Source organism: Colletes latitarsis, unplaced genomic scaffold (genome assembly GCF_051014445.1).
Source record: "Colletes latitarsis isolate SP2378_abdomen unplaced genomic scaffold, iyColLati1 scaffold0018, whole genome shotgun sequence".
In the NCBI taxonomy this organism is placed as follows: Eukaryota; Metazoa; Arthropoda; class Insecta; order Hymenoptera; family Colletidae; genus Colletes; species Colletes latitarsis.
This window is the reverse complement of record NW_027488369.1, coordinates 13,261,796-13,266,706: the sequence shown is the minus strand read 5'-3', so window position 1 is coordinate 13,266,706 and position 4,911 is coordinate 13,261,796.

Below are 4,911 nucleotides of genomic sequence, written 5' to 3'. Positions count from 1 at the left end.
CTAACCTAGACCTAGCATGAGTTATCCTCAAAAATATTGATCGAAACCAGGTTTAGTGGACCGTTTCAGTGTGGTACCACATTACTGCGTGATCCAAACCAGAAAATCCAGGATCTGTTTAACAAGTATGTGAAAAACGCGAAAGTATGAGCCTGATGAGGGCAAATCCCAGGCCTAACCTAGACCTAGCATGAGTTATCCTCAAAAATATTGATCGAAACCAGGTTTAGTGGACCGTTTCAGTGTGGTACCACATTACTGCGTGATCCAAACCAGAAAATCCAGGATCTGTTTAACAAGTATGTGAAAAACGCGAAAGTATGAGCCTGATGAGGGCAAATCCCAGACCTATCCCAGACCTAACTTTTTTTTTTTTTTTTTTTTTTTTTGTCGTGGGGAAAATCTTCGAAAGACTCCCTCCCACCTCCTTGGGGAGAGGTGGGAGGGGTGTGTGGGATTCCCCGCGCCCGTACAGCGACAGGCGCGGGACCTACCCACTAAAAACCCCACGGTGACCCTTCGGCACGCTTTGGGAGGATACCGGGAATCGCTCGAAGCATTCTTCCGGTATCCTCCCCGTGCCCGCGCTTTCGCGCCCATCCCCCGGGGGGACAATCGGTCCCCCCAGTAGACACACTGCCTCATAGCGGCGGGACGGGGCCACTCCATCCCGCCGCTATCCGTCCCGGGGCCGCGTTTAGTGGCGGCTGCGAGCCCCAACTCGCAACCGCCCGCGACCCCGTTTCCACCCCTCGGCGGCCGGGCGTTCATGGCCGCACCGGACCGCCGGGGGTGCTCCCCTTGCGTCGGACCGGTAGGGGGAGACACTCCTACCCCCAACCGGTCCGACCCGGCGCCGCCTGGCGTGAGGAGGGTCCCCTCAGGACCCCCCTCCCAGCCTAGGTCATCCGCCACGCCGAGGCGGCCGCCCGCGACGCCTCGCGACCGGGCGACGACCTCGGGCCACCGCACGAGCGCGAGCTTCAGCGCGCCGCTGAAGCTCGCGCTCCCTCCCCGCGGCCTCCTTCTGCAACATTACGTTCTCGCAGAAGGAGGCCACGGCCCTCCACTTCTCCTCGCTGCCGAGCATGGCGCGCATCACGCCCGGCAGCGAGACATCCCGCCCGACGACGCCGACCAGGACACGGCGCTCCCCCTCCCACGCGGGGCATACCTCCAGGGTATGATCCGCCGTGTCCTGCTCAGCGTCGCAGTGGCAGCAACGCGCCGTCGGCTCCTTCCCTATCCGGCACAGGTATCTTCCGAAGCTGCCATGCCCGGAAAATACCTGTGCCATCCGGTAGGTGAGGCTGCCCTGGCCTCTGTCCAGCCACTCCTTCAGGAGTGGCCGAACAGCCCCGACAGTCCGGTGCCCCGCGGTTGGCAGAGCCAGCCGCTCCTGCCACGCGAGCATCACGGACTGCCGGGCCTGGCGCTTCAAACCGCCCCAAGCAGGTTCCTGCCCGCCCGGGACCGCCCCCACCCCCGCGCGACGGTTGACGCGGTGCCGGTACATCACCGCGTGCGACCGCGCGAGCAGGTCCATGGGCGGCATCCCCGCTAGAACCGTCGCCGCCTCATGTGACATGGTCCGATACCCGCGGACGACCCTGAGCGCCATGCGCCTCTGCACCCGACGCAGCATAGTCATGCTGCGCCGGGAGGCAGCCAGGTCGTCCGCCCAGACGGGGGCCCCGTATAGGGCCACCGACTGGACCATTGCCACATAGAGGCGACGAACTCGGCCCGCCGGGCCCCCCAGGTTGGGCAGGATCCGGCCCAGAGCCGCAACCATCCTTTCCAACCGGGGGACCAGGCAGCGGAAATGCCCCTCGAAACGCCAGTGGCTATCGAGGATCAGCCCTAGATACCTGATCTGGGGCTTCACCTCGATGTCAGCCCCACCCACCCGGATCAGAGGGGGTGGCGGATCCTGCCGAGGTGAATGAAACGCAATCACCTCGGTCTTATGGACCGCCACCGTCATCCCCATCCCCCTGATCCGGTCGACGACGCGTTGCTACCCCTCCTCCGCGCGACGCATGGCCCTCCCCCAGTGCGCCCCGACGGCCAGCACCAGTGTGTCATCCGCATAACACACCGTGCTGACGCCGTCGGGGAATCCCAGACCTAACTTGCGTTATCCTCTAAAATACTGATCGAAACCAGGTTTAATTGACTGTTTCAGTGTGGTACCACATTACTACGTGATCCAAACCAGAAAAAACCCATGATCCGTTCAACAAGTATGTGAAGAATGCGAAAGTATGACCCTGATGAGGGCAAATCCCAGGCCTAACCTAGACCTAACATCCGTTGACCTCTAAAATATTGATGGAAACCAGGTTTAATTGACTGTTTCAGTGTTCTACTTCATTACTACGTGATGCAATCCAGAGAAAGCCCAGGATCTAGCCATCAAGTATGAGAAATATGCGAAAGAATGAGCCTGATGATAGCAAATCCCAGACCTAACATAGACATAACATGAATTATTCTCTAAAATATTGATCAAAACCAGGTTTAATTGACTGTTTCAGTGTGGTACCACATTACTACGTGATCCACTCCAGAAATAGCCCAGGATCCTGCCATGAAGTATGAGAAATATGCGAAAGTATGAGCCTGATGGGGGCAAATCCTAGTCCTAACCCAGACCTAACATGCGTTATCCTCTAAAATATTGATCGAAACCAGGTTTAATGGACTGTTTCAGTGTGGTACCACATTTCTACGTGATCCAAACCAGAAAAAAACCCAGGATCTTGTCAACGAGTATGTGAAGTGTGCGAATGTATGAGTCTGATGAGGGCTAATCCCAGACCTATCCCAGACCTAACTTTTTTTTTTTTTTTTTTTTTTTTTTTTTTTTTGTCGTGGGGAAAATCTTCGAAAGACTCCCTCCCACCTCCTTGGGGAGAGGTGGGAGGGGTGTGTGGGATTCCCCGCGCCCGTACAACGACAGGCGCGGGACCTACCCACTAAAAACCCCACGGTGACCCTTCGGCACGCTTTGGGAGGATACCGGGAATCGCTCGAAGCATTCTTCCGGTATCCTCCCCGTGCCCGCGCTTTCGCGCCCATCCCCCGGGGGGACAATCGGTCCCCCCAGTAGACACACTGCCTCATAGCGGCGGGACGGGGCCACTCCATCCCGCCGCTATCCGTCCCGGGGCCGCGTTTAGTGGCGGCTGCGAGCCCCAACTCGCAACCGCCCGCGACCCCGTTTCCACCCCTCGGCGGCCGGGCGTTCATGGCCGCACCAGACCGCCGAGGGTGCCTCCCCTTGCGTCGGACCGGTAGGGGGAGGCACTCCTACCCCCAACCGGTCCGACCCGGCGCCGCCTGGCGGGAGGAGGGTCCCCTCAGGACCCCCCTCCCAGCCTAGGTCATCCGCCACGCCGAGGCGGCCGCCCGCGACGCCTCGCGACCGGGCGACGACCTCGGGCCACCGCACGAGCGCGAGCTTCAGCCCGCCGCTGAAGCTCGCGCTCCCTCCCCGCGGCCTCCTTCTGCAACATTACGTTCTCGCAGAAGGAGGCCACGGCCCTCCACTTCTCCTCGCTGCCGAGCATGGCGCGCACCACGCCCGGCAGCGAGACATCCCGCCCGACGACGCCGACCAGGACACGGCGCTCCCCCTCCCACGCGGGGCATACCTCCAGGGTATGATCCGCCGTGTCCTGCTCAGCGTCGCAGTGGCAGCAACGCGCCGTCGGCTCCTTCCCTATCCGGCACAGGTATCTTCCGAAGCTGCCATGCCCGGAAAATACCTGTGCCATCCGGTAGGTGAGGCTGCCATGGCCTCTGTCCAGCCACTCCTTCAGGAGTGGCCGAACCGCCCCGACAGTCCGGTGCCCCGCGGTTGGCAGAGCCAGCCGCTCCTGCCACGCGAGCAACACGGACTGCCGGGCCTGGCGCTTCAAATCGCCCCAAGCAGGTTCCTGCCCGCCCGGGACCGCCCCCACCCCCGCGCGACGGTCGACGCGGTGCCGGTAGATCACCGCGTGCGACCGCGCGAGCAGGTCCATGGGCGGCATCCCCGCTAGAACCGTCGCCGCCTCATGTGACATGGTCCGATACCCGCGGACGACCCTGAGCGCCATGCGCCTCTGCACCCGACGCAGCATAGTCATGCCGCGCCGGGAGGCAGCCAGGTCGTCCGCCCAGACGGGGGCCCCGTATAGGGCCACCGACTGGACCATTGCCACATAGAGGCGACGAACTCGGCCCGCCGGGCCCCCCAGGTTGGGCAGGATCCGGCCCAGAGCCGCAACCATCCTTTCCAACCGGGGGACCAGGCAGCGGAAATGCTCCTCGAAACGCCAGTGGCTATCGAGGATCAGCCCTAGATACCTGATCTGGGGCTTCACCTCGATGTCAGCCCCACCCACCCGGATCAGAGGGGGTGGCGGATCCTGCCGAGGTGAATGAAACGCAATCACCTCGGTCTTATGGACCGCCACCGTCATCCCCATCCCCCTGATCCGGTCGACGACGCGTTGCGACCCCTCCTCCGCGCGACGCATGGCCCTCCCCCAGTGCGCCCCGACGGCCAGCACCAGTGTGTCATCCGCATAACACACCGTGCTGACGCCGTCGGGGAGGCCGGCCCGCAACACCGAGTCGTACGCGATGTTCCACAGGAGTGGCCCGAGGACCGACCCCTGCGGAACACCGCAGTACACCTCCCTCCGCATATCACCATCCCGGCCCGGATACTCGATCCACCTGCCGCGGAGATAATCCCCGACGACCGCCCTGAGACAAGGGGGGACCCGATGATATTCGAGTCCCCTCCTTATCTCTTCCCAGGGGAGGGTGTTAAAGGCATTGGCAATATCCAAGGATATTGCCAATGCCACCCCTCCCCGGGAGACGGCCGCCCCCGAGAGGGCCCTCACACGACCT